The 23,677-nt window shown below is 40.6% G+C and overlaps 1 pseudogene; it reads right to left on the reverse strand.

Moving 5' to 3' along the window:
• Window positions 1-10,211: 10,211 nt before the first annotated feature.
• LOC130854930 (microtubule cross-linking factor 1-like) overlaps window positions 10,212-23,677 on the reverse strand; it is a 43,736-nt pseudogene continuing 30,270 nt past the window's right edge.

Genomic DNA, 23,677 nt, shown 5'->3' on the forward strand with positions numbered 1-23,677 from the left:
CCCACTAAAAAAACATAGCCAGCCAGCACCTGCTGTGCTCTTCTGAAACCTTTAGTGTTGATTTAAGCCTCAAGCCAACAGCAGGCCACATTGTAGGCTGTAGTGTGAAGTAGCATAACATCTCACAAGCATGTGGTGAAGATCTGTTCTTTACTCTCTCCAGTCTTCTGGTGTTTCAAGCACTCCCCAAACCAAATGCTCTCCCACAAAGGTTTAGATTGTCCTAATTCTGGAATCCTATAATTCAGTCCCCTGTCTTGATTCATCAATCCCGCAGAACTTTGTTTTACAATCTCTCTTTTTTAAAGTGGTTTTTTTGAGAAAGTAAAATAGAAATGAATAGTCAAGGGTTTTTTTCTCTTGCAGTGTCTGGGATGAATTGCAAAAATAAATCTAACTTTATCTTTACTCTTCTCCTGGACCCCAATGTAAAATTCATAGAAGCCTTTAGAAAAGACTAAGATTATTGTCATAAACAAAATTCCACCCTAAAGGAATTCAATATGGTAGAGCTTGAATGGAAAATCATTAGATGGAAAATCACCTTAGAAGAGCTGGAGGAAAACTTACCTTGTTAGAGAAATTTTCATAAATTTATGAAAAAACAAAATGGAAGGACAAAGAACTATAGGAATCATAAGCCTGTCATATTTACAAACCAAAGATTTCCATCCTTAAAAAGCCAACAAGCTTGCCACAAAGCATGATATTTTAACTCTATTATTTTGAACCAGCCAAGAACCCAGATTCACTTTTTGCTTCCAGATGTAAACAGAAACTATCTTTTACGCAATCCATAGAAAGGCTGCTAGAGGAAAGGACCAGCATAATAAGCATAATAATACTGGAACAGCTCTAATGCAATACATGACACTGTTTTAGTTAAAAGACCTTTTTGAAAAATCAGATTGTATTGGTAACATTGAAAACTACAAATTAACTTGGGAAAATTAAATATGATAGAAAACAAGACAACTAACAATAGCAAAAACTGGCAGTATATTCATAATTGACTATAAAAAATATGAAAGAATGAAAATTGACAAAATTTGGATCTTGCACAGTTGAGACTGGCAGAAAGTGTGGCCATGGAAGACAGCTCACAATGCAGATACACAGGTTAATTTTGGTGTAAAAAATGCTTGTCATCACTAAAACATTGATCTACACAGTATCATCAGAGTAAAGATGGGGGAAAATTGAAAAAGTTAACTGCAGTGAAGGGAAAATCGGCAAAAATATTAAATTTATTTAATGGGGTTTTCTCTGGAAAATACTTTCTACACAGAGACATACTTTCAAGTTAAAGAGAGATATAAATGTTTTTATTCCTACACATAGGATCAAAACAGTGGGGTTAACATGTGAGATCTTCCTGGAGAGGGGATCAAACCCACATCCCCTGCATTGGCAGGTGGGTTCTTGATCACTGTGCCACCTAAGAAGTCCCTCACCCTCCTTTGGACCCTGTTTCATCTGGAATCCCCACCCCCACCCCCCACCCCGCTTCCTTGTCATGATAGGACAGTGCTACCCCAGGGGCTTGCCTCTTAGTCTGCTCAGTCTGTGGTCTGGGTGATTGGTTGAGCAGGATGAAGGGAAGGGTAGGACGAGAAAGTGCCTTGGATCTTTCAGGCAGGGAATCTACCCGTTAGTGTAAGAACTCAGTGTCGTATTTGAGAGCCCAGTCTCTGGAACCAGTTAGCCAGTTCACCTCTGGCTCTACAATTAATAGTTGTGTGACTTAGATTCTCTGTGCTTCGGTTTCATCATCTGTAAAAGAGGAATTGTGATAATACCTAATCCTCAGGGTTGTTATGATGATTAAATATTATATAAATGGGAAGCAGGGAAGGGGGAAAAAAACAGTGGGGTTAAAACATCCTGAACTCATTTTACTGAGATCATCATGGAATTTACAGGCTTCATCCAGAACACGGTGCTCCTCATGACTGACGGCCTTTCTCCCTTCCCACACATTCCATGCCTGCTTTATTCAGAGAGATGGCTCCCAGCCACTCAGGCTTTCAGCAGCAAACAGTGGGTGAAGGGGAATTGCATGCCCCATCCCAAGGTAAGTAATGTGCACAGCACACCAGAGTTCAGGGAGATCTGGAGAGCGTGGGTCAAATAATACCATAAAGCTTTTCCATGCACCAGGACTGCACAAGGTATAAAAGCACCTCTGCACACTTCAGCAACTCTAAGGTACAAGGAAGGAGCAAAGAGAGACCTGAGACACCAGTTTTCTAACCGATTCTGTCCTTAATGATCCACATGACTTTACCTCTCCCGACCCCTCTACAATACTCTCCCTGCCAACCCACAACTATTACATGTATTTGCTCCTTTTTTTAATCCATTCCATTATGCACCCCCAATGTCTTTCAGAAATAAAAAGCATTCTTCCTGACCTCAAGGAACTCATGAGAGTGAGAAAGATGGGCCAGTGGACAATTACAATGCAACCTGGTAAATGCTTTGATAGCAGTTGTTATGGGAGACACGTATTCGTGCTTTACCAGACCTGGAGTGGGCAGAGGGCATTTCTGACAGAGGGGATGACTTCAGGGGCAAGAAAGTACCAGAGAATCTGCTGTGTTTCGGGAACTGCAAATGATTCATTACCTGGTTGGACACATTGTAGCCATGAAAATAATTAAAATTCTTTTAACAAAGAAGGTGTGATAATGTCCCTCAGTGACAGTGTCACCTCTTTACTTGAGTCTTTCCATGGTTCTCCAAAATAAAAAGAATAAAATTCAAACTTCTTAATATGGCCATCAAGATCCCATAGGGTTGGTCCTTCTGCAGCTCCTCAGCCTCTTCTCTCCCTATTCTCTACTTTTATAATTTAGGATACAGCAACATATAACTTCTTGCTGTTTTCTACACACATCCATACCATCCTTCAACCTAGAGTCTTTGCTCATGCTGTTACCTCTGACAACAACGCCCTCCTCCCAACTGACCCCAAACACCCCCACAATTCCTCCCACCACTTTATCTGCATTGCTCCTGCATCCTTTTAAGATGCAGTTCAATGATAATTATCTGGATCCATCATACTTAATGATGAAACATTAGAAGCCTCCTCACTCAAGCCAGGGATGAGCAAGGCTCCTACTATGACCACTGTTACTCAATATTAGCCAATACAAAAAGGCCAGAAAAGAAAGAATACATAGATAGTGGAAAAGAAAAGGCACAATGACAGTTATTTACATATGATGTAGCTGCCTACCAAAGAGAATCAATCAGATGACTATTAGCAAAAAGGAGTTGCCTGAGTACTAGGCCAGTTATTAAAAAATCAGTAAAAAAAAAAAATTAATAGCATTCCCATGAACAGCAAACACCAATTATAAAACAGTTGGGAAAATAAATTCCAACAAAAATATATAACACTGAACTTAACAAGAAAAAAAATGTGCATTTTTTCATGTATGCAGAAAAACTGTACTTAAAAGGAAACTTGACCCAGAGTAGCCAAAACTATATTGAAAAAAAGAGGAAAGTTGGAAGACACACATTTCCCAATTTTAAATTTTACTATGAAAAAACAGTAATCAAGATAGTGTGATACTGACATAGGAAATGCATATTAATCAATAGTATAGACTGAGAGTCCAGAAATAAACCCATGGGTAATGGTCAACTGATTCTGAACAAAGATCTTAATATCATTCAATGGGAAAGAATAGTCTTTTCAAAAATGGTACCGGAATAACAGACAAGTGCAAAAGAATGGAGTTGGACCCTTACCTCGTACCACAAACAAAAAGTAACTAAATGGATCAAAGCCCTAAGTGAAGGACAAAAATTATAAAACTCCTAAAAGATATCATGAGGGTAAATCTTCATGACCTCGTATTTGGTATGAAGTTTCCTAGATAAGACACCAAAACTTAAACAACAACAAAAATAGATGAATTGGATTTCATCAAAATTAAAAACTTTTGTGCTTCGAAGGACACTATCAAGAAAGTGAAAAGACAACTCATAATGGGAGAAAATGTTTGCAAATCATAAATCTGATGAGAGACTCGTATCCAAAATATATAGAGAACCCTTACAAGTGAACAATAAAAGACAAATAACCCAATTTAAAATGGGTATTTCTCAAGGAGATATACAAATAGCCAATAAGCATATGAAAAAATGCTCAACATTAGTCTTTATGGAACTGTAAATCAAAACCACAGTGAGGATGGACCTAGAGAATATTATGCTTAGTGAACAAGTCAGTCAGAGAAAGACAAATACTGTATGATATCACTTATATGTAGAATCTAAAAAATAATACAAATGAATGTATGCAAAACAGAAACAGACTCACAGATACAGAAAATAAACTAGTGGTTACCAAAGTGGAGGGGGATGAGGGGAGAGAAAAATTAGGGGTAGGAGATTAAGAGATACAAACTACTGTGTGTAAAATAGAATAGCAACAAGGATATATTGTACAGCACAGCAGAATATATACCATTAACTTATACTAATTTCTAATGGAGTATAATCTGTAAAAATCCTGAATCACTATGCTGTACACCTGAAACTAATATAATATTGTAAATCAACTCTCCTTCAATTAAAAAAAAAAAAAACAGTGAGATACTACTTCACACACACTAGGATTTCTATAATCAAACAGATAGATAATAACAATTATTGACAAGGATGTGGAAAATCAGAACACTTATACACTGCTGGTTGGGAAGGTAAAATGGTGCAGCTGCTTTGGAAAACAGGCTGCAACTCTTAAACTGTGAAACATAGAGTTACCACAAGACCCAGTAATTCCATTCCTAGGTATATACACAAGAGATATGAAAACATATGTCCATGCAAAACCTTGTACATGAATGCTCATAGCAGCATTATTCATAATATCAAAAGGTGGAAATAAGGTAAAGATATGAATAAACAAAATGTGATACATCCATACAATGGAATATGATATGGCAATAAAAGAAAGTACCAATATGTGCTATAACATGGATGAACCTTGAGAACGCTAAGCTAAATGAAAGAAGCCAGTCACAAAATACAAAATTTATTTTATGAAAAGGTCAAAATAGGCAAATCTGTAGTCAGAAGATAGATTAATGGTTGCTTAGAACTAGGAGAGGAAGGGGTGACAGAGGGGTGATGGCTAAAGGTTTAGAGTTTCATTTCAAGGAGATGAAAATATTCTAAATTTGACTGTCATAATGGTTACACCTGTCTGTGCATCGCCTAAAAACAATTGGGAATTATACACTTTAAATGGGTGAGGTGTGGTACTTAAATTTTATCTCAATAAAACTGTTACTTTTTTAAAAAGGAAACTTGAATAAATGAAAACATATACTATGTTGTAGGTAGAGAAAAACAATATAATGAAGATGCCAGTTCTCCCCAAAATAAGCCATGAAAGTATTACCATTCCTTTTTTAATTCAGCAAGAGAATTTTGAAGTTAATCTAGGAGAGAGGAAAAGCCGACATAACTATCCCAAGTTAAAAAAAAATGGCATGAGATGGTCTGGGGAACAGATTGACGGTCAATTAACAGAATAAGAAGAACAGGAATGGGGGATTCAGGATTTGCTACTTAATGGTTACAGTTTCTGTTTGGGTGATTAAAAAGTTTTGGAAACAGTGGAACATTGTGGATGTAATTAATGCCACTGAATTGTACACTCAAAAATGGTTAAAATGGCAATTTTTTAATTATATATTTACCAAAAATTTTAAAAAATTAATATACCCAAAACTATTAAATTGGACATATTAAATGAGTCAATTGTGGAGTGTGTGAATTTACATCTCAATAAAGCAGTTAAAAAGTGAGTCTAGAAACAAAAAAATAAACATAAAAACTTTGTCTCTAATAAAGGGGACATCTCAAGTCCATAGGGAAGGTATTATTTGCTACGTGATGTTATTATCCTAGGCAACAATTGGGGAAAAAACACAGTTGGATCCTAACCTCACACTTTACAGCAAAAGAATTTCCAGACATATTCAAGACTCAAGAAGGAAATAAATGTTTAATAACTATATCACAGGGACTTCCTAGGTGGCGCAGTGGGTAAGAATCTGCCTGCCAATGCAGGGGACACGGTTTCGATCCCTGCTTCAGAAAGATCCCACATGCTGCGGAACAACTAAGCCCGTGCGCCACAACTATTGAGCCTGCGCTCTAGAGCCCGTGAGCCACAACTATTGAGCCCATGTGCTGCAACTACTGAAGCCCACGCGCCTAGAGCCCGTGCTCTGCAATGAGAGGTCACTGCAATGAGAAGCCCGCGCACCACAACAAAGAGTAGCCCCTGCTCGCCCCAACTAGAGAAAGCCTGTGTGCAGCAACGGAGACCCAACACAGCCAATAAAATAAATAAATAAATAAATATATCAGAAACCTTCATATCATATATCATCTGCGGATAGGTAAAATCTAAAAAAGGTCATGATAAGGGCATGGATAAACTGTTGTATACTGAGGATGGAACGCAAATTGATAGTTTTCTAGAGAGAAATTTGGCAATGTGTATCAAAAGCCTTTAAATAAGCACACTTTTTGCTGAAGAATTTCCATTTTTAAGATTGTGTCTAAAGGAATAACAGGAGAGGAATCTAAAGACTTATGTACAAAGATACTCATAATATCATAAAGTTGAAAACAATCTGTAAGTCCAATAATCATATTAGTATATATCTCACAGACTTTTGTTCTTTACATATATCTGGACCACACATGCACACACACATACTCTCTCTATATTTTTAAACTTTTAATCCTCTGACTCAACTTTTGGAAAAGATTTATATACAAAGAGGGATTTACCATATATATTATCTTGAGTTTGCCTTTTAAAAATCAACAATATGCAATAAAAATTCTTCCATGTTAACCATGCAGCTCCACAACATTTCAGGTTGCATAGCATTCTATCATACGGATGTGTAAAAACTTCTGTAATCAACCTTCAATTTCTGGATATTTAGAGCATTTGCTCTGAAGTAGTGGCTGAGTTATTGAAATGACCACATGAACAGATTGGTGCCAGATTCAATCCATCCTTCCCTCTGGAAATCTCCTGAATGTGCTCCTCCTCTGGACTTAATTATTGAAGGAACGTTGCATCTAGTCTCTGTCCCTTCAGTGTGCTGACCACATGCCAGGATATAATCTTTCTCAAAGGCCAAGGCTAACCTAACACTGTAAAGCAACTATACTCCAATAAAAATTAATTTTAAAAAGGGGGGCCAAGGCTAATTTAATGATACTCCTCTGGTAAGAACCTTTCAAAGTTCCACATGGACTAAAGTACAAACCCACGGCTCATTTCTGAGCCTGATCATCCATGATCTGACTTCAACTGACCAGTGTCTTCTTCTTGCTTCCTAGGGTCCAGCCACAAAATCGCTCTTGATTCTGTGGTGCGAACTCATGCTTCCTTTCACACACACACATTCCCTTCCTCTCCTGGAAAATTCTATCGGGCAAACTCTTACTCAGATGTCTCCTTTGTAAAATTTCTCCTAGTTACCGCCCCCCTGAAGCAGAATACTTTACTCCCTGCTTTTTATCTTGCACATACTTCTGTTATAGAACTTATTAGGCTGCTGTCTTTCCCATTAGAATTTGAGCTCTTGGAGGACGGGGTGTCATTTCATTTCAACATGCCCAGCAGTAAGCACATTGCCTGGCTTCTTTGGTTAATATTGCTATACGACACTAGTTTTTTCCATGTTCTTTTCTGTCTTTATTGAGGTATAGCCGACATACATTATTATGTAAGTTTCAGGTGTACAACACAGTGATTCACGATTTTTAAAGGTTATATTCCATTTATGGTTATGACACAAATATGCTCTGTTCCCTGTGTTGTACCATACTGTATCCTTGGGCTTCTTTATTTTGTATATACATAGTACTTTATGCCTCTTAATCCACTACCCCTATCTTGCCCCCCTCCTTCCCTCAACACTAATTTTTTATAATATAACTTGGTTCTGATATATTTTTCTTTAAAATATGTATATATTTAAAGCAGCCTATTATAATAACCATCACTATATTTTTGTGCTTATGCATGTTTTGAGTGCTATTGGACTTACAGAGTGAGACACCGAAACCTAACCCTGGGCAGACAGAACTGTAAACCTTCAGTCAGTGTGCCTTAGCTGAACGGCCTCTCAGGTACTGCCGGTTCTGCTGCTCTTCTCATAATTATGTTCTTCAAAGGGTGTGCTTGGCTTTGTTGGAATTCTCTTTCTGTAATTTATTTTAGGTTTCTGAGCACAGCTTTTGACTCATAGTATCTGACAAAAGATACGCAATTCATAGTGATGGTTTTGTCACATAAGAAACAAAAGAATAGTATCGAGCTTGATATTAAAAGACAAGCTGATTTGCAGCTAAAGCTCCCTCCATTAAAATAGAAGCAGCAACAGTGTGTAACAATCACTAAACAGATAAAAAAGCAGAGACAACATGTATAGCAGCTGTCCTGAGAAGTTTTGCTGTTAAGGAAAGCATAGAAATGGAGTAATGGCAGGAGTAACAGAGGCCTGCTCGAAGGAGACTAGCGCGTGCACGAGTGTTCAGTTAGTCTGTTAGTTTGAGTGCTAACGTTAAGCCTTTGTAGGTTGTCCTTACATAGGTGTAAGGACTCTCACCTTTTTATCAGGAGGGAAGAATGTGTAAAGCTGCAGTTAAAGCTGTTGATTTATGTCTGTGAGAGGATGGAGACTTCTTTCCTGATGACTTAGAGGAAGGAACGGAGGTGTATTGGCATGTTGGAGGAAAATGAGAAGCAGTGAAGCTGGTGTCCAGGAGTGGAGACACAAGCTCATCAAGGGAAATGGAGGCGAGGTCCTGCATCATGCTGGGTGCCTATTCAAGGTCTGTGATGATGTCAGCCTGGCTGCTTGGTTTCTCCATCACAGCCTGCTGCTCGGGCACAGGCATTGAGAATGTGGGTAACTGGATTCAATTAGAGTTGAGATGTTGCCAGACAAGTGTAGTGGAAGAAGAGAGAAGTTAATTGAAAATACTTTTTAGAAAGCAGTGATGGACCTTCGACTATAAGCTAAGTAACACAGGAAATAGAGGCAGGAAGGAGATGATGGAAAATGAGAAAGTGGTGGGCTCCAATAAGTTGGTATCTGAACGAGGTAGAAAAATTACAGGACTATGGATAGTAAAATAAGTGTGGTGAAGGCCAGCTGGTGAGTGACTGTAGGATTTTTGAAATCAAGACGATCAGAGGTATTATAATCTCAGGTGATGGCAAGTTCTCATATATGACTTTGGGAGTCCGTAGTTAAGATAAAGTGGAGGTTAGTGTCAAGGACCTGAGGTTCCTCATATTGAATAAGTCATTTACATGAAAATTGCCATCACTGAGCATGATGGTAGGAACAGGAGTGCAGAAGAAGGCTGAGCTACACGCTAAAGTCATCACGGGAGTGGAAGGACAAGGAAGAGGTGGGTGATGGCTGGCAGGAGACAGAGCAGTGCACCCAAGGAGCAAAACTCAAAGGAGATGTTTTTAATTTTTTTCCCCAAAGGGAGAGAGAGAAATTGTCGAGAAGTAGCTGTGATAGAGAAATGGAAAGCCTAGCCCAATGTAAGAAGGGTGTGAAAAATATGTAGTCTCCACTTGAGAGGATTGAAGAGCAAATAAAGTCCTCAGGGAACAGGCAGACGTCAGTGAAGTCAAGGAGGTGAAGGGCACGTGCTGAAAGGCAGTTAAATACCACTTTCCACTGTTTGTTTGTTTGTTTGTTTGTTTTAACTTAAAACATTCTAATTCAACGTGGAAACAAACCAGATGTTAACAGTGCAAATTTAACAGAGAGGCAGTCAGTATCACGCACGAGGGTGTTCAGAATCTCTTAAAATGTACATCTTTAAAACTGTTTTTAAATTTATCTTATTTACCTTTTTTTGTTTAATATACTCTCTGTAAAAAAGATGGAGACAAAAATAGTTTTCTGAACTATGAAAAAATGTTCTTACAGGCACGTTTGCTGTTTCATTCTAGAAACATCTCAGGTTCACAGGTTGAACATTCAGCAGCTGTTATTTTTTTTTAAAAAACATTCTTTGACCTTGGGGAAACCAGATCTCTCCTTTTGGGGCAGAGTTCGGTTGGTGATGACGGTGTGGTTACGCAGTTACGGTGAATTGTTCCAGATAATCCACGCAAACCTGCGTCACAGGTGAGGCTTCTCCCCAGGCAGCTCCTCGTCACCGAGATCCTCCAAGGAGGTCGGGTCTCCAGGTGATGGAGCCGGTGAGGCAGTGGGGGAATGTGGGGCCCAACGGGATGGAGGGCGACGGTTTGCTGGTCTCTCGGGCCTGGAGAAGTAGGGTTGTAGGGATGGAGCTAATGCGGAACAAGAGAGTTCCTCGATGGGCCCTGGCTCAGCTCTAACCACCGCTTCTCCCACGTGGCCGTCGCTGCCAAGACTGGGGGGGCTGTGGGTGGCCTGCCTCCGTTCCTCCTTTAAGGCGTGTTCCAGCAGCTTCCGGTGGAGGATCCGGGCGACATTCTCGGTGAGCGTGTAGCCGGGGGGGCGGGGAGCGGACAAGTCCTGCCTCACGGGCGTACCCTCTCCCCCTTCCTCCCTGCACATCTCTGAGCCTCCCCGGACAGGGCTGGGCGAGCACCCCCGGGAGCTGGGGCTGGTGTCCTGGCGCGGGTCCAGCTCCGGCCGGGGCTCTGCCGAGCGAGATCGACTGGCGGCCCGCACCCCCTTCTGGAAGGGGTCCTGCACCACGGGGCTGTGGTGGATGATGCTGAAGAGGCTAGAGAGGCCGTCGCTGATGGCGGTGTGCACGGGGCTCTCCCGCATGGTGGTAGAGCGGGCCCAGGCCGACTCACCGCACCCCTTCGGGGCCAGCCCGGAGGACGGACGTCCTGCTACTTGGCTGGTCCCCTCTGGGGAGGGACTTCCTCTGCAGCTTGGGAGACCTGTACTTGGGGGAGCAGCACGTGCGTTCAAACTTGGCCTGCACCTTCTCAATGGCGGGGGCCACCTTCCTGTTCCTGAGGCCGTGGGAGGGAGAGGACACGGCTGTGGCCCCTCCTCCTGCCTTGGGGGTGAGACACTTGTGGGGGCTGCTGGTGACAGGGCTGCCCCGCAGTGCTTCGGTCTGCAGACTGACGCTGATGGTCTGGACCGTCTGCGTCCCCATCACCTGGGACCCGTTGGTCTGGTAGGCCATGTCCTTGACCAGAGGCTCTCCAGGGCTGGCGCAGATAGTGCTCCTGATGGAGAAGGCCACCTCCTTCATGTCGTCACTCAGGTTCTTGGACATCTCCAGGCTGTGCAGCGGGGAGGAGAAACCGAGGGTGCTGTTGAAGGGCCACAACCCAGCCTCTGTGTAGTCTCGGGGGTGCCTGGAGGGGGCACAGGGTCACCTGCTAAGCACGTGTTCAGAAGGGCCCCCCTTGGCATCCCCCAGGCCCCCTTGGGCTCTGCCCTCGCCGCCCGCCGCCATGATGCCGTCCAGCCTCCGGATGGTGGGCGGGCTGTGCAGCACCCTCACCCCGGCCTGCTCGGTGCAGACGAGGCTCCGCGGGGCCTGCTTCTGGCAGTGCTCCGGGCTGGTCACAGTGTCAGTGGTAAGGGTGATGCTCGTGGTGAGGTACCAGGAGGAGTTGGAGAAGGGCTCGTGCTGGCCTCAGGCCTCACCCACATCCACTCGGTCCTGTCCGCCCAGGGGTCTGGAGGCCTGTCGTCCCAGCTCTTGCTGTTGAACTCCTCGATGTACTTGAGGTCATCTGGGGACAGGGGTGGTGTGACATCCTCCTTGCTGCTGGTGGCGGGCAGGCCCTTCTCCGGCAGAACTTTCCACTGTTTAAAGACTGACCTCCCGGTTGTGAGTGGTTATTTGTACTCTGAGCACATAGAGTCAGATTCACCAGATATGATTGCCATAAAAGCAAGCCTTATGCTGCCTGCACCGAGGCCCAAACACAGTGGGAAGGTGAAAAGGCAGGCCCTTAGTCCAAAGGCACAGGGAGGGTTGCAGCCACCACCACCCCACCTCCCAACACTGGGCAGACTACACAGAAGGGGTGGTTGTCACCGCTGCAGCTTGCAGTTTCCCAAGACACCTATGTCTTGGTCACCCAGTCCCATATCGAGATGGAGAAGGAACGTCACCAGAAAACTCAGCAAGTTAGAGCAACAGCAGAAGGCTCGTCCATGCACAGGTCTGCCCCACGAGGGGTTACAGGGCTTCCTTTTTTTTTTTTAATAAATTTATTTATTTTATTTTTATTTATCTGCTGTGTTGGGTCTTTGTTGCTGCGTGCAGGCTCTCTCTAGTTGCAGCGAGCAGGGGCTGCTCTTCATTGTGGTGCACGGGCTTCTCATTACGGTGGCTTCTCTTGTTGCAGAGCATGGGCTCTAGGCTCTCAGGCTCAGTAGTTGTGGCGCATGGGCTTAGTTTCTCCATGGCATGTGGGAACTTCCCGGACCAGGGATCAAATCTGTGTACCCTGTTGATTCTTAACCACTGTGCTATCAGGGAAGCCCCCAACAGGGCTTCTTTTCATGGGACTATTTGTAGTCTTGACTTTTCTCAAAGGGACCAGTCCTAGCATTCCTGGGCTAGGTTGCCTATTCATAACTCTAATTATATCACTAAGAGCTAAGAACTTGTTTGTAATCTGAGTTTGAATTCAAACGATTGCTGAAGAAAACAGCTACAGAATCTTGTATGCAGCTTAACGCCTACAGAGAGGGAGCCTCAGGGAAATGCCGCGTCTGCCAGGAGGACCCAGGCCCTGCAAGCAAAGTTCTCTCAGGTGGTCCCATCAGTGGAAATGTTCAGGAAGCACTGCTGCTCCCAGATTGGAACTCAGTGTTGGAAGGGTTGGAAGGAAGGCCCAGGAAGAGGATTTCACTGGGCTAGAGGAGGGGTTGGGAGGTAAGGGGATGACACTGTGTGGTTACCCACTAATTAACCAAGGAGGTCATGGAGGACAAGAGCCCTGGGGAAATAATGTTAATTCCAAGACTCTGTAGTGGTGATGAATTTGAGATGTTCTAGAAATAGGAAAATCTGTGCCTGGAGCATAGGGTGTGAGACAGAATGCTGAGAGATTGGCAAGAACCTGGTAGGTTAAAGCAGGGGATTTGGAATCTATTACAAACAAAATTGGAAGCCATTGGGGGATTTTTTTAAAGCAAATTTTTTAGCAAAATTTTTTACAGCTTTCTTGAGACATACTTTACATACCATACAATTTGCCCAAAGTGTACAATTCAATATTTTTTAGTACTTTCAGAGTTGCACACCATCACCACAGTCAATTTTAGAGCATTTTAATCATTTAAAAAAGAAATATCGAAATCCCCAGCCTAAGAGTGGGACAGGGCAGCTAGGAGGGAGAAGGAAGACCTGGAGGCTGGGTCGAAGGTCAGAGTCTTTTCCTGGCTGCTGTGGCATGGGTTCCTACCTGAACATTGCAAGTGACTTTTACCCTGGGTTTCAGAAGTGTCTACAGGACTGAGACTGGACCTGCTAAAGATAAAATCGTCACATTTTGGGGGCACTGAGACCATTTTCAGTCACCGCAGCTTCCTAAATATTCTGGAAGAGATAGATTTTATGGCACTACCTTGAAAAATAATCTCTGCCAATAGGATATTTATACCTTTTGAAAAGAAAAGGTTAAGACAGCAGCTCTTTCTTGACCCCTCCAATTAAAAAGCAAACATCAGAGAAGAAAGATGGCAGCAAAGTAGAAGGACATGGAATGCATCCCTCTCCACAGATGCTTCAGAAATACACCAAAAGATGCAATAATTCTCACAGAGAACCAGCTGAAAGCCAGCAAACGACCTTGGACACCAGAAAGGACTGCAAAGATCCTGACATAACTGGTAACTTTTAAAAACAAAGGAATAGGAAGTTTACTGAAGCTTTTCTTGGGGTACAGTCTCCTGCACCTCAGAGGTGGAATGAGAAGCTTGGCCTGAGGTTTTAACCATTGTGAACAGCACAGAAGAAAGATGGCAGTGAAGCAGAAGGATGTGGAATGCATCCCTCTCCACAGATGCATCAGGAATACACCAAAAGACACAATAATTCCCACAGAGAACCAGCTAAACACCAGCAAACAACCTCGGACACCAGAAAGGACTGCAGAGATCCCAACATACTGGGACAAGCAACCTCTGAAGTCTGGGCTACTACATCAGAAGTCAAGTAGGAGGCTCTGGGGAGGGAGCACTGAATCCAGGATGCTAGACTACTAGGGAGTCCTCAGACACAGGAAAAATTAACTGCAGAGAACTCTCACAGAGCCCTGTATCACAGTCTAAGATTCAGCTTTGTCCGACTGTCTACAACTGCCATTGCTGGATACCTCACACCAAACTACAAACAAAACAGGAACACAAACCCACCCATCAGCACACAGACTACCAAAAGCCATATGAAGCTCACAGATACCCTAAAACACACCACCTGATATGGCCCTGCTCATCAGAGAGAAAAGACACAGAGCCACACACCAGAAAGCAGACACCAGGACCCCCACCAGGAAGCCTACTCAAGACACTGGACAAACCCCACCACAAGGGACAGAAGGCAGAAACAAGAGGGATTATTACTAGGCAGCATAGGGAAAGGAAACAGCAAATCCTATAAATTAGACAAAATGAGAAAACAAAGAAACACCATGCAGGCAAAGGAGCAGGAAAAAAAAACCACAAGACCAAATAAATGAAGAGGAAATATGAAAATTGCCTGAAAAAGAATTCAGAGTAATGATAGTAAAGATGATCCAAGGACCCGATAACAAAATACAGAAAATACAAGAAACAGTTAATAAGGACCTAGAAGAACTAAAGAGCAAACAAACAGTAATGGACAACAAAATAACCGGAATTAAAAATACTCTAGATGCTATAAATAGCAGAATAATGGAGGAAGAAGAATGAATAAGTGAGTTGGAAGATAGAATGGGGGAAATAACTGCAACAGAGCAGGAAAGAGAAAAGAGAATAAAAAGAATGGAAGACAGTCTCAGAGACATTGGTGACAACAAAAGCACACCAACATTCAAATCATAGACATCCCAGAAGAAGGAGAAAAAAAGAAAGGGTCTAAGAAAATATTTGAAGACGTTATAGTGGAAAACTTCCCCAACATGGGAAAGGAAATAGTTAATCAAGTCCAAGAAGTGCAAAGATTCCCATACAGAATAAAACCAAGGAGAAATACAACGAGGCATATGTTAATCAAACTAATGAAAATTAGACAAAGAAAAAATATTAACAGCAGCAAGAGAAAAGCAACAAATAACATATAAGGGAAAACCCATAAGGATAACAGGTGACCTTTCTGCAGAAACTCTGCAGGCCAGAAGGAAATGGCAGGATATACTGAAAGTCCTGAAAGGGAAAAACCTACAGCCAAAAATACTCTATCCAGTAAGAATCTCATTCAGATTTGAGGGAGAAACCAAAAGCTTTAAAACAAGCAAAAGTTAAGAGAATTCAGCACCACCAAGTCAGCCTTACAACAATTGCTAAAGGAACTTCTCTAAGTAGGAAACACAAGAGAATTAAAAGACCTACAAAAACAAACCCAAAACAATTTTAAAAAATGGTAATAGGAACACACATGTTAATAATCACCGTAAATGTAAATGGATTAAATGCTCCAACCAAAAGACACAGACTGGCTGAATGGATACAAAAACAAGACCCATCTATATGCTGCCTACAAGGAACCCACTTCTGACCAAAGGACACATATAGAATGAAAGGAAAGGGATGAAAAAAGATATTCCATGCAAATGGAAGTCAAAAGAAAGCTGGAGTAGCAATACTCATATCAGACAAATTACACTTTAAGGTACAGACTATTACAAGAGACAAGGAAGGATACTACATAATGATCAAGGAATCCATCCAAAAAGAACATATAACAATTGTAAATATCTATGCACCCAACATAGGAGCACCTCAATACATAAGGCAAATGCAAACAGCCATAAAAGGGGACATCGACAGTAACACAATAATAGCAGGAGACTTCAACACCCCACTTACATCAATGGGCAGATCATACAAACAGAGAATTAATAACGACACACAAGCTTTAAATGACACATTAGACCATCATGACTTAATTGATATCTATAGGACATTCCATCCAAAACCTACAGAACACACTTTCAAGTGCACACAGAACATTTTCCAGGATAGATCACATCTTGGGTCACAAATCAAGCCTCAGTAAATTCAAGGAAATTGAAATCATATCAAGCATCTTCTCAGACCACAATGCCATGAGACTAGATATCAATTACAGGAAAAAAAAACTGTAAAAAATATAAACACATGGAGGCTAAACAATATGCTATTAAACAACCAAGCAATCACTAAAGAAATCAAAGAGGAAATCAAAAAATATATAGAAACAAATGACAATGAATACACAACAACCCAAAACCTATGAGACACAGCAAAAGCAGTTCTAAGAGGGAAGTTTATAGCAATACAGTCCTACTTCAAGAAACAAGAAAATTATCGAATAAACAACCTAACCTTACACCTAAAACAATTAGAGAAAGAAGAACAAAAAAACCCCAAAGTAAGCAGAAGGAAAGAAATCAGAAAGATCAGAGCAGAAATAAAGGAAAAAGAAATGAAGGAAACAATAGCAAAGATCAATGAAACTAAAAGCTGGTTCTTTGAGACAATAAACAAAACAGATAAACCATTAGCCAGACTCAGCAGGAAAAAAGGGAGAAGACGCAAATCAACAGAATTAGAAATGAAAAAGGAGATGTAACAACTGACACCACAGAAATACAAAATATCATGAGAGACTACTACAAGCAACTATATGCCAATAAATTGGATAATCTGGAAGAAATGGATAAATTTTTAGAGAAATACAATCTTCTAAGGCTGAACCAGGAAGAATTAGAAAATATGAACAGACCAATCACAAGGATGGAAATTGAGACTGTGATTAAATATCTCCCAACAAAAAAAAGCCCAGGGCCAGAGGCCTTCACAGGCAAATTCTATCAAACATTTTGAGAAAAGCTAACACCTATCCTTCTCAAACTCTTCCAAAATATAGCAGAAGGAGAAACACTCCCAAACTCATTCTATGAAGCCACCATCATCCTGATACCAAAACCAGGCATGGATGTCACAAAAAAGAAAATCACAGGCCAATATCACTGATGAATATAAATGCAAAAATCCTCAACAAAATACTAGCCAACAGAATCCAACAGCATATTAAAAAGGTCATACACCATGATCAAGTTGGGTTTATCCCTGGAATGCAAGGATTCTTCAATATACACAAATCAATCAATGTGATACATCATATTAACAAATTGAAGGATAAAAACCATATGATCATCTCAATAGATGTGGAAAAAGCTTTTGACAAAATTCAACATCCATTTATGATAAAAACTCTCCAGAAAATGGGCATAGAAGGAAATTACCTCAACATAATAAAAGCTGTACATGACAAGCCAACAGCCAACATCATTCTAAATGGTGAAAAACTGAAAGAATTCCCCCTAAGAACAGGAGCAAGTCAAGGGTGCCCACTCTCACCATCATTATTCAACATAGTTTTGGAAGTTTTAGCCACAGCAATCAGAGAAGACAATGAAATCAAAGGAATCCAAATTGGAAAAGAAGAAGAAAAATTGTCTCTCTTTGCAGATGACATGATATTATACATAGAAAACCCTAAAGACTCTCCCAGAAAACTGTTAGCACTAATTGATGAATTTAGTAAAGTAGCAGGATACAACATTAATGTACAGAAATCTCTCACATTCCTATACACTAACAATGAAAGAGCAGAAAGAGAAATTAAGGAAACACTCCCATTTACCATTGCAACAAAAAGAATCAAATACCTAGGAATAAACCTGCCTAAGAAGGCAAAAGACCTATATGCAGAAAGCTATAAGACACTGTTGAAAGAAATCAAAGACAATACAAAGAGATGTAGAGACATACCATGTTCTTGGATTGGAAGAATCAACATTGTGAAAATGACCATCCTACCCAAAGCAATTTACAGATTCAATGCAATCCCCATCAAATTACCAATGGCATTTTTCACAGAACTAGAACAAGAAATCTTACAATTTGTATGGAAACACAAAGGCCCCCAATAGCCAAAGCAATCTTGAGAAGGAAAGGTGGAGTTGGTGGAATTAGGCTTCCTGACTTCAAACTATACTACAAAGCCATAGTGATCAAGACAGTGAGGTACTGGCACAAAAACAGAAAGGAAGATCAATGAAACAGAATAGAGAACTCAGAAGTAAGCCCAAGCACATATGGGCACCTTATCTTTGACAAAGGAGGCAAGAAAATACAATGGAAAAAAAGACAGCCTCTTCAATAAGTGGTGCTTGGAAAATTGGACAGCAACATGTAAAAGAATGAAATTAGAACACTTCCTAACACCATACACAAAAATAAACTCCAAATGGATTAAAGACCTACATGTAAGGCCAGAGACTATAAAACTCCTAGAGGAAAACATAGGCAGAACACTCTATGACATACATCAAAGAAAGATCCTTTTTGACCCACCTCCTAGAATCATGGAAATAAAATCAAGAATAAACAAATAGGACCTAATGAAACTTAAAAGCTTTTGCACAGCAAAAGAAACCATCAACAAGACAAGAAGACAACCCTCAGAATGTGAGAAAATATTTGCCAGTGAAGCAACGGACAAAGGATTAATCTCCAAAATATACAAGCAGCTCATGCAGCATAATACTAAAAAAGCAAATAACCCAATCCACAAATGGGCGGAAGAGCTCAATAGACATTTCTCCAAAGAAGACATACAGATGGCCAACAAACACATGAAAAGATGCTCAACATCACTAATCATTAGAGAAATGCAAGTCAAAGCCTCAGTGAGGCATCACCTCACACCTGTCAGAATGGCCATCATCAAAAAGTCTAGAAACAATAAATGTTGGAGAGGGTGTGGAGAGGAACTCTCCTGCACTGTTGGTGGGAATGTAAGTTGGTACAGCCACTATGGAAAACAGTTTTGAGGTTCCTTAAAAAACTAAAAATGGAACTACCATATAATCCAGTAATCCCACTTCTGGGCATATACCCAGAGAAAACCATAATCCAAAAAGAAACCTGTACCACAATGTTCATTGCAGCACTACTCACAAAAGCCAGGACATGAAAGCAACCTAAATGCCCATCAACAGATGAATGGGTAAAAAAGATGTGGCACATATATACAATGGAAAAATACTCAGCCAAAGAAAAGAATGAAATGGAGCCATATGTAATGAGGTGGATAGGCCTAGAGTCTGTCATACAGAGTGAAGTAAGCCAGGAAGAGAAAAACAAATACTGTATGCTTACTCATATATATGGAATCAAAAAAAAAAAAAAATAGTACTGATGAACCCAGTGACAGGGCAAGAATAAGGATGCAGATGCAGAGAATGGACTGGAGGACACGGTGTTGGGGGGGGTGGGGGGTGAAGGAGAAGCTGGGAAGAAGTGAGAGAGTCGCATTGACATATATACACTACCAACTGTAAAATAGATCACTAGTGGGAAGTTGCTGTATAACAAAGGGAGATCAATTTGATGATGGGTGATGCCTTAGAGGGCCAGGACGGGGAGAGTGGGAGGGAGTCACAGGAGGGCGGGAATATGGGGATATATGTATAAATACAGCTGATTCACTTTGGTGTACCCCAAAAGCTGGTATGAGTGTAAAGCAATTATATTCCAACAAAGAGCTAAAAAAAAAATCCAAAAGAACCCAAATCTTTTAGTCATCACCCAACCCCCATCCTCCCTCCACCCCTAAGCAACCAGTAATCACTTTCACTAATCTACTGTTTGTCTCCACAGATTTCCCAGTTCTGGCTCTTTCATATAAATGCACTTATAAAACCAACTAATATTTTGGTTTCAGCTCAAACATCACTTCCGATGGGGCAGAGTCCCTAACTCTCTACACCACAGGTCCCCCATTACATTCTCTGGGGCACCCTTCAGCTTCATCCTAACTCTGGAAGCATGTGTAAATTAATTGTTTAATGTTCCTCCTCTTTCCCAGATTGCAGGCTTCAAAACAGCAGGAAGTGTATCACCTTAACCCTTTATCTCTAGCACCTGGCGCAATATTTGGCTCATGGCAGAAATATAATAAATATTCCTTGGCTCGATAACTTAAATCTACCAAGAATGGATTTGCATGAGGACTTCAGCCTCAGTGAAAGGATTTTTGAACATTCAGGTATAGTTGATTTACAGTGCTATATTAGTTTCAAGTGTACAGCATAGTGATTCTATTTTTTATAGCTGATACTCCCTTTAATGTCATTATAAAATATTGCTTATATTCCCTGTGCTGTACATTATATCTTTGTTTTTTATTTATTTTAGGCATAGTAGTTTGTACCTCTTAATCCCCATCTCCTATCTTGTCCCTCCTCACTTTCCTCTCCCCACTGGTAACCACTAGTTTGTTTTCTATATCTGTGTGTCTGTTTCTGTTTTGTTATAGTCACTTATTTGCTTTATTTTTTAGATTCCACATATAAGTGATTAAATACAGTGCTTTCTCTTACTTAACTAAGATATAGAAGTAGAGAGAGACAGAGAGACAGAGACAGAGGTGGGGGGGGCATATATCTTTTCAAATTAGTGTTTTTGTTTTCTTTGGATATATACCCAGTAGTGGGATTGCTGGGTCATATGGTAGCTCTATTTTTAATTTTTTGAGGATTGTCCATACTGTTTTCCACAGTGGCTGCACCGGCTTACATTCCCACCAACAGTGCACCAGCATCTCCTTTTCTCCACATCCTCACCAACACTTGCTATTTGTTTTCTTTGATAGAAAACAACATTTTGAGACGTGTGAGATGATATCTCATTGTGGTTTTGATTTGCATTTCCCTAATGACTAGTGATGTTGAACATCTTTTCGTGTGTCATTTGGCCATCTGTATGCCTTCTTTGGAAAAATGTCTATTCAGATCTCTGCTCCTTTTTTAAATTGGGGTTTGTTTGCTTGTTTGTTTTTTGTTGTTGAGTTGTACAAGTTCTTTGTATGTTTTGAATATTAGCCCCTTACTGAATATATTAGTTGCAATTATCTTCTCCCATTCAGTAGGTGGCCATTTTGTTGATAGTTTCCTTCACTGTGCAAAAGCTTTTTAGTTTGATGTAATCCCATTTGTTTATTTTTGCTTTTGTTTCCTTGCCTGAGGAGACAGATCCAAAAAATTATTGCTAAAACCTATGTCAAAGAGCGTACTGCCTATGTTTTTGTCTAGAAGTTTTATGGTTTCCAGTCTTACTGTAGGTCTTTAACACATTTTGAGTTTATTTTTGTATATGTTGTAAGAAAATATTCTAGTTTAATTCTTTTACATGTAGCTGCCCAGTTTTCCCAGCACCACTTATTGAAGAGACTGTCTTTTCCCCATTGTATATTTGTGCATCCTTTGTTGTAGGTTAATTGACTATATGTGTGTGGGTTTATGTCTGAACTCTCTATTCTGTTCCAGTGATCTATGTTTGTGGTTTTGTGCCAGCACCATACTGTTTTAATTACTATAGCTTTGAAGTATAGTTTTGTAGAAGTCAAAGAGCATGATACCTCCGGCTTTGTTTTTTGTTTGTTTGTTTGTTTGTTTGTTTGTTTGTTTTCTTTTTTTTCCCCTCAAGATTGCTTTAGAAATTTGAGGTCTTTTGTGATTCCATACAAATTTTAGGATTAGTTGTTCTAGTTCTGCAAAACATGTCATGGCTATTATGATAGAAATTGTATTGTCTGTAGATTGCTTTTGGTAGTATGGACATTTTAACAATATTAATTTGTCCAATTCTAAACACAGGATAGCTTTCCATTTAATGTAATGATGAAAGGATTTTTATTGTCTCATCATCATCCTTTACTCTGTCCTTACCCACTGATGCCCCAGTCAACCCACCCCAGCATGCCCCAGGCACCAGGCATCAGAGGGATTGGAGACTGAACAGCATAGGTATTGGTTCATGAGCCAGGTCCAGTGTGGTTTTGTCCCAATGCTCCTGTAGACAAAAGCCAAGGGAGCTGTTTTAATGAAGGAGTCTGAGAGGTGTGAAGGTACAAAACTCAGCCCCAGTGATAGCAGAGGACCAATTGTGGTGTGGAAGGGAAGGAACCATTTCCTCCATTTCTGGAGAACATAGATGGCTTTTGCACCTACCAGACTTCAGGGAGTGTGGTGCTTTGTTGGTAGCTTAAAGACCTACAGTTTTGGTAGCTCCGAGAGGTGTGACCTTCAGCCCAGCCACCACCACTGTTACAGTGCCTCCCCCCCCCCAATCACAATAGTAGTGACTTAGTAGCTAATGAATGTGAGGAAAGTGGGGGCAAGATAACAGCAAAAGACTGAGCTCACGTGCAGATAAGGTAAACACATCTAAACCAAAAATCTTAGCCATTGACATTTGTTATGGGATCCCAAGACTCTTGCTTCCCAAACCTATCCCCACCAAAGGTGGCAGGAGGAATGTTTGGTTCAAATATGTTATCATTGACTAGAGGATGAGCAGATCAGATTCCTATACATTAAAGATGGACTGGAGCCCCCCAGCTCCAGCTCCTGTTGGTATAGTAAGAAGTGGGCATCCCTTTCACATTATAATGAAATAAGTATTTAGACATGCACAGATTGACATTTTAGACAAATGACAAACGGCTGAGTGGTAAAGTTAATATTCAGCAAACCTGGATGCCAAACCAAATGAATAAAAGAATAAACTTCTAGAAAACAGTAATTAATCTGAAATTTCAAAACTTTTCATTGTTACTAGGTTTATTATTAGTTCAATTTTAACAGTTTGATCTTACAGTGCATGAAAAATCATTATTCAACCACAGCCAGCATGTTGCTTTTATGGTCACTCTTTGTGCATTTGTGAGACAACGTATAAAATGGGGGTTTGTGTGGTAATTTACTTTCACCTGAGATCACTAGAAGAGGTACATATTTTATGGCCAGTTCTGTCAGAGTAGGTACGGATGATGCTGATGGAGCCATTGATGGGACTGGGCTTCCCTTCCTCTCCAGTAGTAATTGACTAAAGTATAGAATTCATTTTACTTCTGGACTTGAAGATTTGGTTGAAGCTGTTTTTTTTTCCCCCTAATATTTATTTATTTGGTTGTGTTGGGTCTTAGTTGCGCCATGTGAACACTTAGTTGTGGCATGCATGTGGGATCTAGTTCCCTGACTAGGGATCGAACTTGGGCCCCCTGCATTGGGAGTGTGGAGTCTTAACCGCTGCATCACCTTGGTTGATGCTTTTGATATGTATATATTTTTAAGACCATCCTATGACATAAAGCTTTGTACACTATCTCAGAAAGATTCTTCTGATTATTTTTGGAAGCAGTCTGAAGATTGTTGTTCCCTTCACTGCAAAGATACAATAGGCAAATCAAAAATGTGGACAATTCTGCAAGCCAAATTACTGACTTTCTTCAACAAATTAATAACATTTTTAAAAAAGAACTAAAAAGAAGGGAGATATATTGATTAAAAGAAATTTTAAAAACACATGAGACAAATACAGGGTGTGTGTATCTTCTTTGGATTCTTATTTGAACA

Source organism: Hippopotamus amphibius, chromosome 6, assembly GCF_030028045.1.
Source record: "Hippopotamus amphibius kiboko isolate mHipAmp2 chromosome 6, mHipAmp2.hap2, whole genome shotgun sequence".
Taxonomy (NCBI): domain Eukaryota; kingdom Metazoa; phylum Chordata; class Mammalia; order Artiodactyla; family Hippopotamidae; genus Hippopotamus; species Hippopotamus amphibius.